Genomic DNA, 21825 nt, shown 5'->3' with positions numbered 1-21825 from the left:
GACACTTGAAAAGTTTTAAATAATAAATATGCATTTTATTTTGCCAAGACTGTATTGATGGTGTAGGCAGAAACAAAAAGTGTATTATGACACTTAAATCAAATGCTAAAACAACATAGCAAAAGCATATAGCTAACAAGTCAACAAAGGAGATAAAATAGAATCATTAAAATACCCAATTAATCCAAAAGAAATAAAAAATAAGATAAAAGAATAAAATAACATGTGGAATAAATAAAATATAAATATTAAGATTGTTGTTTTAAATTCAACAATATCAATAATCTCATTAAATATAAACAGTCTAAACAACTCAACTAAGAGGCAGAGATGTTTGGATTGGCTACAAAAGCAAGAACCATAGAACCCTAGTTTAAATTCAAAATGAATGAGAATAGAAAAGAAAGTTTAATTTCTCTTTATTGAGAGAAATTAAATACCCAAACAAATATCTGTTCATGGATCAGAAATTCAGTATTATTAAGATGTCAAATCTCCCAATAATTATAATATATAATTATAATTATTATATCTATATCATCGTCAAAATAGGTTTCAGATCAAGGAATATAACTGTAGATAAAGAGAAAAGGAGAAAGAAGAAAGTGGAAAGAAGATAGTGGAACTGTCTTCTTCAAGGCAAACCCCCAATGACTGGAAGACCTCCTCTTAGGAGGCTCCCCCTCTTCAAGTTTCCATCACCTCCCAACAGCACCAAACTGGGGACCAAGCCTTTAACACTGCGCCTTTGGGGAAATTCAACATCCAAACTATAGCCACCTTTAATAATGTAGAACATCTTCTGGGTCATAAAACTCGTCTCAGTACATTTAAAAAGATTCAAGTTTTAGAAAATACATTCTTTGACCAAAAGGAGTTAAAGTAGATATCATTTACAAAGATATCTAGGAAACTCCCAAATATTTGGAAACTAAGTATTAGTTTTTTTTTTTTTAAGAGCTAGGAAATAGTTTTATTTTATTTTTTTTAAGAGTGAGAGAGGAGAGAGAGAGAGAGAGAGAGAGAGAGAGAGAGAGAGAGAGAGAGAGAATTTTCTTAATATTTATTTTTTAGTTCTCGGCAGACACAACATCTTTGTTGGTATGTGGTGTTGAGGATCGAACCCGGGCCGCACGCACGCCAGGCGAGCGCGCTACCGCTGAGCCACATCCCCAGCCCCATGGAAACTAAGTATTAGTTAAGGCTAAATGTAAGAAAAGCACACACAAGAGCTGTACATGGAAAACTATAAACTTTATTGAGAGAGATTAAATACCCAAACAAATATCTGTTCATGGATCAGAAATTCAGTATTATTAAGATGTCAAATCTCCCAAACGGATCTATATATACTATTAACTGAAAAAACGATTGTAAATTGTATTTCCGAATACAAAGGAAATGGAATAGCCAAACCCACTTTTAATACAGAACAACATTGGGAGCATTTGTAAAGCACTACCTATCTTCAAGACTTGTTTTAAACCTATAGTCATCAAAAGAGTAGGGTGTTAGCATATCCAGATATATAAAGAGATGAATTGAATAGGCAGTCTAGAAACAGAGCCACAAATATATAATCAGTAGACATTTTAAGAAGATACAAATGTAATTTGGTGTAGAAAAATGGTGATTTCAACAAATGATGTTGGAACAATTCATTAACTTGTGCAAAAAAAAAAATTGATACTGATCCACTTTTCCTACCCCAAACAAAAATTAACTAGAAATGTATCATAGGAATACCAGCAAAACTGAAAGCAATAAAGTTTCCAGAGAAAAAATACAGGATATAATCTTTGTAACACAGGTGATGTTAAAAAAATTGACAAAGTAGACTTTATCAAAATTAAGGTCAATGCTTTTGGCAGGGAGTGAGGGTACTAGAACTGAACCCAGGGTCTTGCTCATGCTAGGCAAGTGCTCTATCACTAGGCTATATCCCCAGTCTTTTTATTTTACTTTGAGACAGGGTCTTGTTAAATTGCCTAGCCTCATCTTGAATTTGTGACTCTCCTGCCTTAGTCTCCCAAGTACAGCTACTATCACAGGCATGGGTCACTATGCCCAACTTCATCAAAATTAAGAACTTATGCTCTTCAAAAGACACTATGAAGCTGGGCATGGTGGTGCACACTTGTGATCCCAGCAGCTCAGGAGGCTGAGGCAGGAGGATCGTGAATTCAAAGCCAGCCTCAGCAACTTAGCGAGGCCCTAAGCAATTCAGTGAGATCCTGCTCTTAATAAAAATACTAAAAAAAAAAAAAAGTACTGGGGATGTGGCTCAGTGGTTAAGTGCCCCTGGGTTCAATCCCTAGCGTGCACACACACACACACACACACACACAGATTCTATGAAGAGAATAAAATGATAGCCACATAGTGGGGCAGGAGGACTTATAAATCATTATGTGACAAAACTTTTACCAAGACTACATAAAGAACTCTCAAAACAATAATAATAATAATAATAAAGAAAAGTGTGCAAAGTATTTGAACTGGCACTTATCAAAGAAGATTTACATGTGGTAGCATAAGAAAAGATTCTTAATATTATTAGCCATTAGGGAAATGAGAATTGAAGCCACTATGTACCTATTAGAATGGCTAAAATATAAAAGACTGACAATATCAAATGTCTCAAGGATGTAGAGCAACTGAAATTTTCACAGGCTGTTAGAGGAACATATAATGATCAACCACTGTTGAAAAGAATTTGGCAGTTTTTTGAAAAGTTAAACATGGATTTACCATATTACCTAGCCATTTCACTTATAGGTATTTATCCAAGAAAAATAAAATCATATATCCACTAGCATATAAATTTCTATAGCAACTTTATTTATAATAGTTACAAAGCATAAACAATTCAAATATCCATCAACAGATGCAATGGATACAAACCCTCATTTCTTATCATTACCACACAGTGATTTAAAATAAGAAAAATTTATTATTTCTCTCTTCCTTTGGGCCAGGATTCTGGAACATTCTAGTTTAATTCTTTGCTCAGGCATTCAAAAACTGGTAATGATGCTATGGTTTTTTTTTAGATGCAGTTTGTTCCCTCCAAAGTGCATGTTGAAACTTGGATCCCAGACTAAAACATTGAGAGATGGTGGGGTCTTTGAGAAATGATTAGATCATTAAGTAGACTAATGCCTTTCTTCAGGAAGTGAGTTCCACCTTTTATGGAACTGGGTTAGTTACCACACAGCGGGTTCTTATAAAGTAAGTTCCTGCCCTAGATTTTGTCTTCTACATTGACCCTTCCACTATCTTCCCTGAGTTGATGTAGCATACAGCCCTACCACAAGCTGAATAGATGATGGAGTCCCATCCTGAACTTCCCAGCTTCTAGAACTCTGAATCCAAATAAACCTCTGCTTTTTATAAATCGCTCAGTCTTAGTTATTCTGTTGTAGCAACAGAAAACGGACAAAGACACATGGTATCAGTAGGAGTTTCTGTCTAGTCTGAGCTCTGGGTTCCCATCTAAGCTCACTGGTTGACAGAATTTATTTCCTTATGGTTGTAAGTCCAAGGCCCTCAGTTCTGAGGTCACTAGCCTTCTCCACACATGGTAGTTTGCCTCTTCAAGACCAAGAAGAGAATTTCTTTGAGGCCTAAGTATGTCTGACTACATCTGTAAAATCCCTTCTGCCATGTAACATACCTGACACTCAAATATCTCATCACATTCAGAGGTACCTGTCACACTTACGGGAATAATATGTGAGACATGAGGCAGGAATTTGGGGCCATCTTAAATAATGCTTGTCACTATAAACAAACTGTGGTATATCCATACAAAGGAAAAACTGCTCAGCAAGGAAAAAGAAGAAACTCTTGATACATATAGCAACATGGACATAGTAGTTTCTCCTTACGTGTAATTTTGTTTTTTCCTATTTAGTTACCCATAGGCAATATGGTATGAAAATATGAAAAGGAAAATTCCAGAAATAAGTAATTCATAAACTTTACTTTGTAGGCCATTCTGAGTAGCTTGATGAAATCTTGTGCTGTCCCACTCTCTCTTGCCAAGGACATGAATTATCCCTCTGTCTAGTATATTCACACTGTCGATACTACCCTCAGTTTCAGGCATCCACTGAAGGTCTTGGAACATATCCTCTGTGGATAATGGGGGATGACTGTATATTCTAAAATAATTATGCTAAGTGAAAGCAACTGGATGGATTATGTGCATTATTTTACTTATAGTCATGTTTTATAAGAGTTTACATATATCTATATGTTTTGAGTGTTTATTATATATTGACTACATAACTTAAAAAAAGAGGTTTATAAAACCCAATGTCTGCTACAGTTATTCAAAAAGTTTTAAGTGCATTTTTTAAATTGCAATTTCCATGAAATCTAAATTCAGATAAATCATTTCTGATGAAAACAACACTGGAACTTAGATGTGCTGTAAACACAAAAAACCACATCTGGTTTTGAAGAATGTAGCATAAATCCTCAGTAAATTTTGTATTGGTTACACTATATTGGAATGATAATATTTTGGATATAGTCAGTTAAATAAAATGCTAATTTTACCTTTTGTAATTGTTAATTTTACCTTTTGTCAGTGTTACTATAGATCTAAATACTACTTTGGAGAAGAGTAAGAGATAGACAAACAAGTTAAATGACATCCTAAGGATATAAAAAGCAAAATTCAGAACACAAGGATACTCTGCAGGACAAATGTCCCCATTTATCTAGCAAATTAATGGAATGAAGACCAAATGAAAGAAAATTTTAAAAAGGAGAGATGAAGGACTATTACAGAATAAAAGAAGTTCAAGAGGTATAAAAAGTAAATACAAGGATTGGGGTTGTGGCTCAGTGTAGAGTGTTTGCCTAGCATGTGTGGGGCACTGGGTTCAATTCTCAGTAATGCATATTAAATAAATAAAAATAAAGGTCCATTGACAACTAAAAAAAACAAAGTAAATGCAACATGTAGAATTTGTATCTTTCCTGATTTGTAAAAAACAACTGCAAACAGATAGATTTTAAGTAATGAGGGCATATGATTATGGACTGAGTATTATTTGATGATGGCTGTGGTTTGAATGTGTATGTCAGAAGTTCATGTGTTGGAAACTTAATTCTCAAATTCATATGTTAGTGATATTTGTAAATGGGGCTTTTTCGGGGGGGGGGGAGATAATTAAGATTAGATGAGATCTTGAGGGTGGGGTTCTTATGATGGCATTTGTGGAAGAAGGTGGAAAAGAGACCCAAGCTAGCATGCTTGCTCTGTTTCATCATGTGATTCCCTCCACCATGTTATAATGTAGCAAGTAGGCCCAACCAGTTGTTGGGCAGAGGCCAGTGCCATGCTCTTGGATTCCCAGTCTCTAGAAGTGTGAGTTAAATAAACCTCTATTCTTTATAAATTACCTGGTCTTAGATATTTTGTTATAGAAACAGAAAACAGACTAAGGCAACAATATTAAGAATTATTATTAATTTAATGAGGTGTGTCAATGGCATGATGGTTATGCGAATAAAATCATGACTCAAATCAAAGTCATGAGAGAAACTGATTTCATGTCTTAGATTTGCTTTAAGAACTTAACAGGGTGGGAGTATAGATCATGGAAGATGAACTGAGAATTAACAGCCATGGGAGCTGGAAGATGGGTATTGGATGGTTCATGTTCATTACATTCTTCATGTTTTTTGAAAATTTCTATAAGAACATTTTTTGTTGGGAAAAAAAAAGAGAAAGGCTTGTGACTTTCTCCCTGAAAGTCCTACTGGCCTGCCGGTGACCTTGGGCTTTGGGGAGGCAGTCCCGCTGGGCCCTTCTCCCTGTCAGAGCTGGGGATGAAGACAGCAGCAGGAAGGGGTGCTGGGCTCTGCGTGTCTCTCTCTCTCTCCTCATTAAGGTAAGTGGCAGCATCACTGATCACGTTTATTATATGCAATGTGCATCTGTCAACGACTCCACTCACGAAATTGGTTACGGCACCATAACCTAATTTGTTCCTCCTTCTTATACTCGCTGTTTGCAAAATAGAAGTACATTTTCCCCAGCAAACATTTCAGAACTGCAACACGCAGGCACTTAAAGCCCTTTTCATCATCCAAAGTGCTAATACAATTTGGCTGCGTTCATGCAGAAACATCTGTTTTCAAACCACAGGCCACTGGGGGCCTGCAATTCACATCCCAGGAGCAGCTGTCACATGCTCTGTCATCTTAGCCTCTTTAAGCCTTTTCCACAATCTGCCTTGCACACGTTCACAAAAAACACTGAATGTGCAATTTTTTATTCTTAAGGGGCTTGTCAAAACAGCCTCTTTGTCAGAAGTTCTAAGCTGGGGGAAAGCCCTGGTGGGGATATGGCCACTTCCCAGGTGACGGATGGGTGCCACGAATGGTCAAACATTAAAGTACTGGGAAGTTAAACCATTTTGGTGGAAATTTGTCATAAGTAGATTGCAACTCCCTACAGGGGCCCTGGCATGTGATTAATTTCTGGGGTTTCAGTCAACCCAATGTCCCCAATCCACACGCTAACTGTTCAGGGTCCAGTAGCTGAGTGTGCAGGGTGACCCTCCTCTCTAAGGGTGCCCCCAGCCTGTTCCTGTTTTGTTCTGGCCTCATCTCTTCGCTCCTCTACCTTTCTTTCTGGTGCATGAGGTTTGCTGTAGATTGCCAGGAAAACTAGGAAGTTGCTGGTTAAAAGAGAGGGTGGACATCGGGTGCCAAAATACAGCGAGGTGATAAGGAAGTAGTTCTATGACACTGCAGTAACTATAGTCTACAACAATTACTTACACTTTTCTAAATAACTAAAGTTTGATGGCTCCCAACATATCAGAAATGATAATATTTGAGGAGATGGAAATGCAAATTACCCTGATTTGATCATTATACATATATACAAGTATGAAATTATAACACCATTCCCTATAAATAAGTACTTTTTTGCGTGGGGGGTGGTACTGGGGATTGAACCAGGAGTGCTTAAGCATGGAGCCACATCCCCAGCTCATTTTATTTATTTATATATATATATATATATATATATATAAATATATATATATATATATATATATTTTTATATATATATATATATATATACACACACACACACACACACACACACACACACACACATATATATATATATATATATTTTTTTTTTTTTTTCTTTCTTAGAGACAGGGTCTCACTGAGTTGTTTAGGGCCTTGCTAAGTTGTTGAGGCTGGCTTTGAACTTGCAATCCTCTTGCCCTTAGCCTCTTATATGTCAATTAAAAATAAAACTTTTAAATGAAAAGGAAAAGAAAGAAGGTCCAGATCCTTCCTGCAAACCTGGTGCCATCTTCCTTCCCTGTGCAGTAAGGTGACAATGGAGTAGTCCATGACTGGCTTCAGAGGGCAAGCACTGAGCCACCAGAGTCTCTCATGCTGGGGCCTTGACACTTGCTCATCCCTCCTCTCCTTCTTCAGCCACATACATTTTGCCTGACTCCTGTTTGACCTTCAAGAGCAGTTGAGCATCCCATCATTCTGAAAGCTCCCTTTGAGTTGACCTCAACTGCAGCCCTCACACATATGAACTCAGGGTCACTGTGCGCCCTGATAACTATGTGGCTTGATTAATTAGTGGTCTCCCAAGGGAAAACAGACCAACAAGAGGAGGTTAGAGAGATGATGGTGGGGGGAATGTCCTCTCAGTCTTTTATTACAGATTGAGAATCTGTATTCTGAAATCCCCAAATTCCTATGTGTGTAAATTGTATATAAAACATAAATGAATTTCATGTTTAGACTTGGGTGCCATGCCCAAGATATTTTATTATGTGTGATGTACAAATATTCCAAAATCTGAAGAAATCAGAAATCAGAAACACTTCCTGCCTCAAGCATTTTGGACAAAGGATGTATTTGTTGAAAAGGATTGTTATGCAATACATAAAAAGACTGGCAGCATATATGTCATGAAGCATGATAACAAATTAGATACCTGGAGCCCGTACGGCCAATTAAGCACTAGAATACCATTAATTATCTGTATCCTCCTCCTCTCTCCTCCCCCTCCCTCAGCCCAATCCACATTGTCTGGAATCAATTTAAAATTTATTTTTAATAAATTAAAAGGTATAATTATATACCTTTTATATAATAGTGACCAATAAAAAGTGTATATATTCACAGTAACAAGATATTTCAATAGAGGTATATATTGTGAAATGGCTAAATCAAACTAATCAAAATATTCATCATTTCACATACTTAATCATTGTTTTGTGGAACTTTAAAAACACTTATTTGCAAAACATTTGTATTTCAGAAATAGGTAATCCCTAAACAACATGTTATATAGCTTGCTTGTTTTTATGTTTTATGAAAATGATATCATCCTGTGTACATTTTTCTTTTACTTTACATGATGTCCCTGAGATTCTGTGGTGTGATGGTCCATCATGTGAGTGTGTCACATTTCCTTTTCCATTTTCCTCCAATGGAATTTAGGTTGGTTCCAGTTTCTCCTACCAAGAGCAGAGTCCCAGAACTCATGTACATAAAATTCTCTTAGGAACACCCCAGGGTGGAAATACTCTTTTATTTTCTATTTGTAAAAAAAATTTTAATTGATTTTAAAAAAATGACAGCAGAATGTATTACACTTCTTATTACACATTTACGGCACAATTTTTCATAATCCCTGGTCATATATAAAGTATGTTCACACCAATTCATGTCTTCATACATGTACTTTAGATAATGATGTCCATCACATTCCACATAACCCCATGCCCCCTCCCTTTCCCTCCCTCCCCTCTGCCCTATCTAGAGTTGGACTATTCCTCCCATGCTCCCCCTCCCTACCCCACTATGAGTCAGCCTAACTATCAGAGAAAACACTTGGCATTTTGTTTTTTGGGGATTGGTGAACTTCACTTAGCATTATCTTCTCCAACGCCATCCATTTACCTGCAAATGCCATGATTTTATTCTCTATTATTGATGAATAAAATTCCACTGTGATACATACCACTTTTTTTTTATCCATTCATCTACTGAAAGGCATCTAGGTTGGTTCCACAGTTTAGCTATTGTGAATTGTGCTGCTATAAATATTGATGTGGCTGTGTCCCTGTAGTATGCTGTTTTTAAGTCCTTTGAGTATAGACCAAGAAGAGGGATAGCTGGGTCAAATAGTAGTTCCATTTCCAGTTTTCCAAGGAATCTCCATACTGCTTTCTACTTCAACAAATGGTGCTGGGAAAACTGTAAATCCATATGCAACAAAATGAAATTAAACCCCTATCTCTCACCATGCACAAAACTCAACTCCAATTGGATCAAAGACCTAGGAATTAAACCAGAGACTCTGCATCTAATAGAAGAAAAAGTAGGCCCTAATCTCCATCATATGGGATTAGGCCCCAACTTCCTTAGTAAGACTCCTATAGTGCAAGAATTAAAACCAAGAATCAATAAATGGGATGGATTCAAACTAAAAAGTTTCTTCTCAGCAAAAGAAACAATCTGTGAGGTAAATTGAGAGCCCACATCTTGGGAGCAAATCTTTACCCCTCATACATCAGATAGAGCACTAATCTCTAAGGTATATAAAGAACTCAAAAAGCTAAGCACCGAAAAAACAAATAACCCAAGCAATAAATGGGCCAAGGACCTGAACAGACACTTCTCAGAAGGGGATATACAATCAGTCAACAAATATATGAAAAAATGCTCATCATCTCTGGCAAATAGAGAAATGCAAATCAAAACTACTCTAAGATTTCATCTCACTCCAGGCAGAATGGCAGCTATTATGAAGACAAACAACAATAACTTGTTTGGCGAGGATGCGGGGGAAAAGGTACACTCATATATTGCTGATGGGGAGCTGCTTTTTTACAGGATATGTGGCAAGTATTGACTTTACTAGACTATTCTAAAAGTGGTTTTGCAAACTGGTTGTACTATTTCACACTCCCACATAAAGATGACAAGGGTTTCTATCTCACATCTTCTCTCATGTTTGTTATTGCCAGACATATTAATTTCTACTAACTGAATGAGTGTTCCCCGGTATTTCTTCCTGGAATATTTGACAGAATCTACTGGAGAAGTCTCTCAGACATGAGACTTTCTGTCTGTGAAAGTTTTGTAATTATAAACTCTATTTATTTAATGGAAATAGTATTGTTCAGGTTTTCTATTTCTTTTTATGTTAATTTGGTAAGTTGTATCTTTCAAAGTATTTGTTCATTTTATCTAAAGTATCAAATATATTGGGACTTCATAAAAATCCCCTACTCTCCTTTTCATGTGTGTGGAATTTGCAATGTTGTCTCCTTTTTCATTCGTGAATTTGGTCACTTGTGTTTCTTGCTCTCTCTCTTTGTATTAGTCAGTCTTGCAACAGTTCATCAACATTATTCACCTTTTCCAAAGGGGTTTTCCTCTATTGTTTGTTCTCTGTTTTGTTTATGTCCAGTCTCAGGAGATAATGTTCATAAAGAACTTGGCCCACCCTACTTGGTAATAAGTAATAAATATTATGTATTACAAAGCAACATTTAACCACAAGCATTTCTGAGTAACATCAGGATGATGAGACCCAAACAATTTGAGGCTTTCAAAGATCCAACATCAACCCCAAAAGTAGAACCAGGTGTGTAGCCCCAAGGCTGAGGCAGGTGAGGCTCTCCTCAAACCTTCACTGGCAAGGCAGATCCCTCTCACTGGTGGAGTCCCTGTGGCCAGCCCTATATCCAATGTCCTGCTAACTCTCTTTGGTCCTTTCTAAGGTATTTTGTCACAGTGCCAGAGAGCTGGCTAACGACAAATAAACCAAGTAAATATTTACTCAGCAGGGGCATTATTAGTAAATTCCAAGAAGTTGCATTACTTCTTGGCCTTTAGCATATCATTGTATGGAAAGCAGGAATTTGCCAGTCAGAATGGTCCTTGGTGCAGGATGCAAAGGCCTTTATCTGGTAACACTAGAGCCTGTGTTAACTTTATTAAAAAATAGTGAAACTGAGCACTCCCTACCCCGTACTCATGGGTCTCTCACAGATAAAATTGACAGGGCTCTTCCTGGCCAAGTTATGGGCTCAGTAGTTTGGGGCATCCTTGGCAGCTGAGTATTGGATACTAATGCCCTAAGGAAACCATGGAAGTCAATAGGACACTAGTATCTTTTTGCAGAACACGAAAGGGCTTCCTTCTGGAGGCTCTGGCCCCAGGGAACTCTTCTGGGCTGAGGAATGTCAGGTCCCTAGGTTATCATTTCTGAAAATGAGGGACACATGTTGGCTCCCCCAAGAAGGGAAGGAAATGAATGCACAGTGGATACCTGCTCTGTTCCAACCCTTGGTATTATTAGCCCCATTAGTGTCTTGGGAGTATAAGAGTCAGCAGTGAGGAGGTAGTGTGTGCTAGTCCGTCCTTAGGGCTATCACAAAATACTTGGGCTGGACAATTTATATATAATAGAAGTTTATTTCCCATAGTTCTGGAGCCAGGAGGTCTAAGATCAAGATCAGCAGATTTGATGTCTGGTGAGGCCTCACCGTCTGCTCCATAGATGGTGTATTGTTGCTGCTTCCTCACATGGAAGAAGGTGCAAACAACTCCTTGTACCTCTTTTATAAATTCACTAACCTTTTTCACGAGGGTTCCAACCTCATGAGTTAATCACTTCCTAAAAGCGCTACCTCTTAATGCCATCATCTTGGTGATTGAGCTTCAGCTATGAATTTTGGGGTACACATTCTGATCAGAGCAGTGACTTGGGTGCTTTCTACCACATTTAATTGCTCGTGGAATCCTTTAGGGTGACTTGCATGTTATGAACACGGCAGGTACCTTTGCTGAAAGGGAAACCCAGTGAGGCAGAGCTGGACCCACAGGGGCAGGTCCACAGGTGGGGGAATAGGAGGCAGTCCCCTGGGAGGATGCAGTGATATGGAAGAGGACTGGGAAGGACACTCAAGTTGTGGGAAGGGAAACTGAGGCAGAATCCCCAAGGTATCACAGAACATTCTTGTACAGCCTTTGGCCCAAGGCCCTCCCCAGTGGCTATCCAGGCGAAGGTATAACACTTCTCCTCTCCTTACCCACTTTCCACACTTGCTGATAGATATCACCAACCCCAGAGGGACACAAGCTAGGGGAAGGCACTGGTATCACACCCTGTAATCACACACACTCTGTAATTTTAAACAAGTCTCACATTTGGTAATCTTAAAATGAGTTTGGCCTGAAACAACTTTTATTGTTTTTCATAGAGTCTAACAGATCCAGATCATGTGAGAAAACTGATACAGAGCTTTCAAAAGATGGGGAATAAATGGAGGGATTATTGCAGATTAAAAGAATTTAAAAGACATGACACGCCAACACAATGTTTGACCACTGATTAGATTCTTCATTTTAAAAATAAGGCCCAAAAGGACATTCAGGGGCAACTGAAAAAAGCTGAATATGAACTGTATAGGAGAAAAAAATTGTAATTAATGTTTAATTTCTTGAGTATGATATCCAGGTTATTTCAATATGTTGCTGATACTACGATCCCTGCAACTTACTTTTTTTATGGTTTACCAAAATATGAGCAGTAAGATATTGCAAATGTTCCAATTGTGAAAAACTGATGAATTTTGACAGAGTACACAGTACTTTATGAATCTTTTGCAAGTAATAAGGTTGGTGACATTTCTAATTCCCCAGGGTAATAGCAGCCACCTAAGTCTAAATCTCTTTATGATAAAAGCCAATACAGATCAACCAAGAGAGCTAATGTAACCACCCATACCCTCAGCCCCTGCGTGAAGAGGAGACAGGACATTTCACGCTTCCAACTGGTGTGAGTGAGGAAAGAAAATTCCAACCTTCAGAACTGGCTCCAGAGACCACACTGGTATTGGAGGAGGGAGTGGGCATCATGTTAAAAACAGGAGAGGAGAGCTGGGTTCAAGAGCTAAGATGAAATGTCCCCTGAAGAAAGTCCTACATGGGGAAATATAGAGAACGAGCAAAGACCAGTGGTTCAGAGCACTTAGGAAATCAAAAGGGACAGAAAGTATATTTAGCCTGAGGTGGCTGTCTTGGCAAGGCCCTGCTTCTAGGGGACAGGCCTGTGGCTTAGAAGTAGAGTCTTCGGAGGCTTAGCAGTAAATTCACAGAAGATACAAGCAGAAATTTGAGGAAGCAAAAGTGACTGGTAAACTCAGAGGCATGGAATGGCTCCCCCCTCCCAAAAGACTCCAAGTAAAGACCTCAGTGTATCAAGAGGGAAGTCTCAAACTAGGATGCCTAGTTTGGTCCCCAAATCCCCAACTCCTGCCTTCCGTCATCTGTTCAAGAAAGATGTTTCTAAGTTAACAGACAATGACAGACAATATCCATACAAAGCCAACATAATCCCCATAAACCAATTTACAAAGGGAAAAATGTAACCCAAAACTCTGGCTTGAATTGCCTTGTGCTACAGACTGAATGTTTGTGTTCCCTAAAATTCATATGTGGAGACCTAATGGCCAATGTGATAAGATGGGGCCTTTGAGAGGTGATTAGGTCTAAGAGGAAAGCCCTCACTAATGAAATTCATGCCTTTATTTTTAAAAAGACCCCAGAGATCTCTTCCCTCATGGGAAGTGGCAGTAAGAACGTGGTCTATCAACCAAAAAGTGGGCCCTTACTGGATGGCTAATATTCTGGTGCCTTGATATTGTACACCCCAATCTCCAAAACTGTGAGGAAAAAATTTCTGTCATTTAAAAACCACCTAGATACTATGGTGTTTTGTTATGGTAACCTGAATAAGACACTCTAAGAAAACAATCATACATATGTACATTTAAAACCCCTAAATTATAAATTCATAACTTCAACAAAAATGGACAAAAAATAGGTGAACATGAAATTAGAGTTGTCTGAACTGGGCAAAGAAAATAAGGAAAAGTCAGAATCAGCCAGAAACTAAATTAGAAAATCTCTTAAGAAGAATAGATTTGACTAAGAATTTAATAATGGTAATTAAGAAAATGAATGAAATCAGCCATAAAACAAGTAAACAAAATAGTGAAGAGAATCACAGAAGAAAGTGTTAGACAATGGAATATAACTCGGCATTAAAAGGGAATAAAATTATGGCACTTGCAGGTAAATGGATGGAGATGGAGAATATCGTACTCAGGGAAGTAAGCCAATCCCCCAAAACCAAAGGCTGAATGTTCTCTCTGATAAGTGGATGCTGATCCACAATGGAGGGGAGATGGGGGCAGGAAAGATGGTGGAATGAGATAGACATTATTACCCTAGGTACTTGTATGACTGCACATATGGTGAGACTCTACATTGTGTACAACTACAGAAATGAAAAGTTGTGCTGCAATTGTTTACAATATGTCAAAATGCATTCTGCTGTTATATATACCTAATTAAAATAAATAAATAAATATTTTTTTTAAAAAAGAAGGGTTAGATACAGAAGTGGGGAGGCATGTGGGGAAAGATCTAAAATACATATTTTTGGAAACTCTGAAAAAGAAAAACAAAATAATATGACATCAGTAACATTTAAACCTATGATCCAAGAAAACTTTATGGAAATAAAAGAAGCTTTGAATCTGCATATTCAGTGTCTCCCATGTACCTGAGAAAATTGATCTTCAATAAGATCAATTCTAAAGACACTGCCTAATGGAAAAATTAGACTTTGAGAGTCAAGGAAAACAGAGAAACAACAACAAAAAAAAAGTCCTTTGGAAATCCAGAAAAATGATCAAGTCAATTGCAAAGGAAAGAAAAGTGTGCTTATATCTTACTTTTTGACAACAATGTGTAGGTCATACAACCCATAGCAAGATCTTAACAAATTTAAGGAAAGAAAGTGTGAGCCAAGGAAGGATTTTATAACCAGCTAATCTATCCTTAAAATATTAAGGGTAGAGGAAGAAAGGAATCAAGAAATATTATACTCATAAGCTCTTAAGAAACCTGTCAAGTGCTAAACTTTGTCAAGCCAAGGAATGACTGGAGAAATTTTAACAAAAATAAGTATTAGCAATCAGAATCCAACCCTCTAGTGGTGGACGGTCTCATCAGCACCCACTTACGATGCCTGACTTTTGCTATTCATACTGTGGAGTATGGGTGGAATCTTTGACTTTTCTCCAACCAATGGAATATGGCAAAAGTGATGGGATAGCATGATTATGTGATGCTGTTATTTTATGATAAGTTATGTTTTGTTGTGTTATATTGTGACTGATTTGCTAATACATTTGCTCTAGAATTTCTCTTTGCTGGTTTAATGAAGTAAGCAGCCACACTGGGGAAGCCCACCTGGCAAGGAACTGGAGGTGGTCCCTAGGAACTACCTCCAAAAGTTGAAAGTGACATCCAGCCAACCGCCAGCAAAAATTTGAGCTCTCAGTCCTACACCCTCAAAGAACTAAATGCTGCCAACAGAAACAGTGAGTAGAAAAGCAAATTCTTCCCTGATTGGTGGGAACTTAGTCTCGACTAACACCAGCAGAAACCCTGCCGAGCCCTGTGTAGACTCCCAAGCCATAGAAAGTGTGAGATAATAAACTTGTGCTGCTTCAAGCCACTGAGTTGATGATAACCTGTTCTGTAGCAACTGATAACTAATATAATCATACTGAAACAGAATAAATCATGCTCAAGTGGGTTTGGCTTCCTGAATGCAAGAATAGCTTAGTATTTTTACTATATTTTTCTTATTGTTTTCCTCCCTCTAGTCCCAGACCTGACACAAGGAAATCCACTAATATTATTCACTATGTTAATAGCGCTAAGGAGAGATGACATTATCATTTCTATATACGGCTTTCACAAATATTAAATATTTCCACTAAAATGGGAATCAATGGATACTCTGTGATATGGCTTGAATGTGTCCCCCAAAGTCATGTATTGGAAACTTCATCCCCAATGTGATAGTGTTGAGGTATGGCCTAACAATAGATTAATGTCATTATTGTGGCATTGGGTTAGTTATCTTGAGAGTGGGTTGTTATTAAAGGATATGACCCTTGATCTTGGACTTCATCTCTAGAAGCATAAGCCAAATAAACTATTGTTTATAAATTATTAAGTCTTTAGTATTCTCTTAAAGGAGCAGAAAATGGACTAAGACACTCCCTTAATATTTTACCTATCCATCCCTCCCTCTACCCATTTCTTCCCATTCTATAGTCATCATCTTTCTAAATGGGGAAAGTGCCAATGGCCTTCTTCACTAAGGTCAAGGACAAGGTCCATCCAATTTCTAACATTGATTGAAAATATTGGCCAATTTAATTTGATAAAATAAAGCAGTGAATGTATGAAAAGCAGTAAAGAAAAACTATTTGAATTTGCAAGTGACAGAATACCTGAACTATCTAAGAATCAATGATAAAATTAACAACGAATAAATTTAGTAAAGTGGGAAGACATAAAATTACACATATAGAAACCATATCCAGCTAGAAGACATAGCTTAAGAAACAGTTACAGCAAACAAGACAAAATACTCATGAGTAAACTTAACAAGGAATGTGAAAGACCTATGAGAGGAAAGCCGTAAATCACTCCCCAAAGTAGCCTTGAACACGTATAAAGACATTTTCCTGTTTCTGGATGAGGCGACACAACCTCATGAAGATGTTCATTTTCCTGAAACATAAACTTAATATGATTCCTTGCAAATACTAGCTACACAGTGGAACAGGTAGGAAATTCTTGAAATAATAAATAAATGTAAGAAACCAGCCCAAACAGGTATCAAAATACAACAAGACTATTGCAATAGTCTTGAATAAAGCTTTTCTTGTCTTTAAATACACACGTGTTTTGGAGTGCACCCATGTGCACACACATGTACACACATGCACACACACACACTGTAATGCTTTCACCAGCACACAAATAAACACACCTGTGAAAGAGACTAGAAACACGCCCAGTGCTTTTGGATGTTTAGCATGTGATAAAGGTACATTTTTAATCACTAGAGAGAAGATGGACTTTTTAACAAATGGGAGTTGGAATAGAAGGACAGACATTTGGAAAAAGTTTAGATTAGGTCTGTACATTAAATGAAACATCAAACAAGTATTAGAATACATGAATGAATTTCTTCAAGTTGAGCTGGGAAATGTTTTTCCAACTCTGATTCAAAATCTGGATCTAATAAATGGAAAGTGTGATTAAATCAACTACGCTTCATCCCCCACTGGGCATAGGGAGATCGGAGACTGGTAGTGATACACCCTGGTGAATGCAGGGAGTGGGGCAGTGCTTGAACTCATGCTGCAGGTCCTTCCTGGACCCAGGCCTCCTTGTGGCTGTGGCCCAAGAGGGTGGATGGCACAATCTCAGAGCCTATTGGATCCTCCTCACAAGTATCTATCTATCTCATGATTATACGACCCAGTCCCATCTCTGCCAGGTTGACTCCAGTAGGCTCCTCCCTCTCCTGCCTCCTGGAGACCTCTCCACAGCCATTAGGAACACCCTTTCAATCATCAACCTCCAAACCTTCTGAGGTCTGCCCCCTGCACCTAGATGAAAATCCAAACTCCACCAGCTCCTCTCACTGGCTTTGTTTGGTTCAGCTCCTGCTGTCCACCACCTGTACCTGCCTCAGGGACCTTGAATCTGCTGTTCCCTTAGACTTTTCCCATGAGATCCATCCTTCCATTCACAGCATGGTCAGAGGTCACCGCTCAGGGACATCTTCCCTGAACAGGCTAAGTAGCTGCCCCCATTTGCCTCATTTTATTGTTTTTCTTCCTAGCACTTGTTCTCTGATATTGACCTCCAATTTCCCTTTTATTTTTTTCTTTTGGTTCTGGGAATTGAACCTAAGAGCTATCTACCAGTGAGCTACATCCACAGCAATTTTTAGAAATTTGTTGTTTTTAGGTATACTTGACAGTAATGTACGTTTTGACATATTATACATACATGGAGTATATCTTGATCTAATTAGGATCCAATTCTTGCTATGGTACATGGTGTGGAGTTACACTGGTCATGTATTCATATATGAACATAGGAATTCATTCTATCTTTCCCATTCCTATCCCCTTCCCTTCATTCCCCTTTGTTTAAACCAAAGAGCTTTCATTCTTCCATTGTGTGTTAGTATCCACCTATCTGAGAGAACATTCAGCCTTTGTTTTGGGGGAGATTAGCTTATTTCATTTAGCATGATAGTCTCCAGTTCCATCCATTTACCAGCAAATGCCATAATTTCATCCTTCTTTATGGCTGAGTAATATTCCATTATATATATTTTGTGTGTGTGTGTGTGTGTGTGTGTGTATCACATTTTCTTTACCCATTCATCTGTTGAAGGCCACCTAGGTTGGTTGCATAGCTTAGCTATTGTGAATAGAGCTGCTATAAACATTGATGTGGCTGCATCACTATAGTATGTTCCCAACCCTTTTTATTTTTTGAGACAGGGTCTCGCTAAATTGTGGAGGCTGACCTTTAACTTGCAATCCTGCCATCTGAGCTTCCCAATAGCTGGGATTACAGGTATGTACTATCACACCTGGTGGGATTCTCCTTTGATAATTGTAATTGGATGGCCTCCTCTCTCCTACACCAGCTGGAGAGAGCACTTACTGGGGCAGAAAGTAGGCAGCACACAGTAGGTGCTCAATGAATACTCTAGGCAAATGAATAGAAAACCCCAGCGCTCCCCAGGTCGGTAGGTTGGACCCTCACCTTTGCCACTTCATGGCCCAGAGACTGAACAAATCTTGTCAACTCTCTAAGCCTCAGTATGTCCGCTATGAAATGGAAATACAGCATCTATCTGACAGGTAGACCTTTCCAAGAACCCTCTCTGTCTCTCAGCAGAACACGCGCCTCATAGTCTCAGGAAGCAGTAGGTAAGAGCTGGTGGGGAGCCTCACCGCCTCCACCCCAGGTTGGTCTTTTCCATGCTGAGCATGAAGCCCTCCTTATCCCAATCTAAATAGAAGAAACGAAGTGGTCACTTGTTCGTGCACGCTCTCACAGCGAGGGGGACACACCCAGAGCCCCCAAGCAGCTCCCACCGTCCTGATGGCCCTCTGATGGTAGCACTGATACATTTTTCAAATCCGATTCCAGCTTCTGTGACAACACCCTCTTCCTCCAAGGATAAGGCCCTTTTCCCTTCTTCACAAGCACCCTACAAGTAAGCTGTGCCGCCCCATTTCATAGGTGGGGAAACTGAGGTCCAGTGCGGGGTGAAGACTGGCTTTTCCTGCCACTCGAGTGGCTGAAGGGAGCTCGTTCTTCACGCAGAGTGGAGCGGCGGGGGGCTCACGGCAGAAACCGGTCTCTCTCAACGGGCTAGGGGGCGTGCCCTAAGCTGGTCCCCTCCGCTATTCCTCCTTGTATCTCCAGTCCCAGCGACCCGGCCCCTGCTGACCCCGCCACGCGCACGCCTGCCCCTCCGGGCACACTCCCACGCAGCTCGCAGCCCCCTCCACGGTCCACCCCTCGCCGCGCGGGCCTCACACTCCAGCGCGCCGCGGTTCCGGGCCCCGCCGGCCCGCCGGCCACGCGCACTGTCACCCGTGCGCGCACCTGTGCCCTGGGTCAGACCAGAGCGTCCCCGCCAGCTGCTTGGATGCCAGCCATCCACGCCCAGATCGCCGCCCCTCACCTAAGCATCCCGACCTCTCCCGCACCCCGCGCCCCACCGCCGCTTGCAGCCCCTCCCATGCGCCTGCGAACCTCGCGCCCTTGTCCGCAGCACCAGGTGTCCCGCCTGGCCGAGCCACCACTCACCGGCTCCCGGCACGCCTGAAGCCCGGGCCCGGCCCACGGGCAGCGCCCGCCGCGCCCGCTGAGAGCCGCGGCGCCGCAGACCCGGGGCGCTGCCCGTTGCCCGCAGCCCGTTCAGATCCCGGTGCAGCCCGCCCGTGCGCCTGGCGGTCGGCCCCGAAGGAGCGTTGCTCGGCGCCCCCTCGCGGCCACAAGGGGGAGCGCCGAGCGGGAGGGGCGCGGGGTGGAGCCCCGGGAGTCCCCGCAGAGCGACTGTATTCCCGCTCCTTGCAAGCCGCCTCGTGGGTACCCTAGGTGGCTCTGTCCACCAGGCCTCTCCTCTGCTCCTGGGTCTCGGGGTCAAGGCAGACGTCCAATCCTGCTTTGGGGACCCTCCGCTGCGGCTCGCTTCCCACCCCTGTTGCCAGGTCACACAAGTCAGAACTGCCCTGATGAGCATTGTTCCTGGAAGACTCTGCGCTTGAACTCCCCTCCCCACCGCCTCCTCTTTCCACAGGGGTGATCAGCTCTGCCCACTGGGGGAGACAGGGCTGCCATCCATACAAACAACAAAAAAATAAAGACAATTACAGAGCGCTGAGTACCATAAAGTAACCAATATAGGGAGGTGACAGAGTGTGGATGGGGCTACTGTAGACAGGCCTTTCTGGGATGTGGCATTAGACTGAGACTTGAAAGATGAGGAGCCTGGGGAGGTGTGTTCTGGGCAGAGCGGAGATCAAGGGCAAAGGCCCTATGAGCAGTAGACATCGATGAGGGCCAGTGAGTGATGAAGGAGGCTGAAAAGTTCTGGGAACTAAGGAGGAAGGGGTCAGGACCAGGTAATTCCTCCAGGATAGGAGGAAGAGATGGATTCTGTCCCTTGGGTATCGCAATAAGGGCAGGTTTAGCCCCAATTCTGCCAGGGAGGTGCTGGTACTGTCTCCAGCTATACTGGTCCTGGTTCCCCTGAAGGCTTTCCTAGCATCCCTCTGGACCCCCTGCCTTGGTTGCCCAGATGACATCTCCACATGGATGCGACTCTGGGCCACCCAGGTTTGCTCCACCACCGGCACAATGGGTTGGTGGGGCTTGAATCTTTATCCACTAAGAGTGGATGTGAGGGAGAAGCAGCAGGCAGAAGCCTGTGGAGGTGGCAGCAGCAGGGAACAGCTGAGTGATCTATACCAGGCAGGGGCAAGAGATGGGGTCAGACCCAAGTGAGGGCTATTTCTGGGGAAGAAGCTGCAGGGCTGGGTAATGGGAAGACAAGGAGAATGTGTGAGGAGTGGCAAAAGCTGTTAGGGTATGACCAGGGGGAATGGAGACATTTTTCCCAAGGATGGGGAGGAGCCCCTTCACAGAAGACAGGAATCTGCTGAGATACCTGCCACAAGGAATTTGGGACACATCTGGAGGTAACTGGACTTGTGGGTGCAGTAGGGGGGTGAGACCTTGGGAGTGAAGGAAGAAACCCTTGAGGTTTCAATAGCTGCAGACGCCCAGTGCCTGTAGCCTGCATGGCCTCCACATCACGTCTGCCCTCAACTCTTGGCACAGCCACAGCAGGTGACTCAGGAAGGAATCTGACAGCAAGCAAGACTGCCGAGCAGGATTACCAATAAAATCTGAGAACAATGAGGACAGAATTTTGGGTTCTGGCCAGTGCATTTTATTAGTGTAACCCATAAGCCAGTGTCCTTCTTGGGTCTGGTGAAAGCCGAAGCTCTCCAAAGTTACTACAAGGGCAAAACTCCAGGAGGAAGTTATCGTATAGTCAGCTACTGGGGTGTATGGGTGTCACATTCTACTATTACTTATAGACCAGGGTCCTGACTATCCAAAGAGTCTGTGTGGGTATCAGGGAGGAGTGAGAGAGTATGTGTGTATGCATGCGCATATGTGTGCACATGGTATGTGTATTCAGAGTGTGCATGTGTGTGTGAGTGGGCACGTGTGATGGCATTCCAGGCATGTGCATGGTACATGTTCATACAGTACATATGTGTGTGATATATGAGAACAAATAATGGTGTGTGTGTGTGT

General features: G+C 40.9%; 1 protein-coding gene across 1 annotated transcript in view; it reads right to left on the bottom strand.

Moving 5' to 3' along the window:
- The window catches only part of RASGEF1C (RasGEF domain family member 1C), an 89207-nt gene extending 69176 nt beyond the window's left edge, over positions 1–20031 (bottom strand). The window contains exon 1 of the mRNA XM_081305485.1: positions 19804–20031. The gene's annotated coding sequence lies outside the window, so the exon portion shown is untranslated. The remainder of the gene's footprint in view (positions 1–19803) is intronic.
- Positions 20032–21825: the final 1794 nt, after the last annotated feature.

The sequence above is a fragment of the Spermophilus citellus genome (genome assembly GCF_964194105.1).
Source record: "Spermophilus citellus genome assembly, chromosome: 1".
Taxonomy (NCBI): Eukaryota; Metazoa; Chordata; class Mammalia; order Rodentia; family Sciuridae; genus Spermophilus; species Spermophilus citellus.
The sequence above is the reverse complement of the archived record's forward strand: the minus strand, read 5'-3'. Positions and strand labels throughout refer to the sequence as shown.